Here is a 265-nt window from a genome sequence, read left to right as displayed (position 1 = left end):
CATATCCCTCCCCTTTCTCTTTCTCTTTCTTTTTTTTTCTTTCTTTCTTTTTTTTTTTTTTCTTCCTACTTAGGGTGTGTGCACAAACCTGGAGAGATACAGAGAGGCAAAGTGAGAAGTCACTCCCTGGGGGCATGGCCACGAAGAAACCCCTTCTCCTCCATTCTCCTCCCCGGATTTTGACCACTAACCTTCTTTACTAAGTCATCTACCAGCCTCTTGCTAACTCTTTTTTTTTTTTAAATAAAAGATTATATATTTAAAT

Source organism: Tupaia chinensis, unplaced genomic scaffold (assembly GCF_000334495.1).
Source record: "Tupaia chinensis unplaced genomic scaffold, TupChi_1.0 Scaffold000054_1, whole genome shotgun sequence".
NCBI classification, from domain to species: Eukaryota; Metazoa; Chordata; class Mammalia; order Scandentia; family Tupaiidae; genus Tupaia; species Tupaia belangeri.
This window is presented reverse-complemented; position numbering follows the sequence as displayed.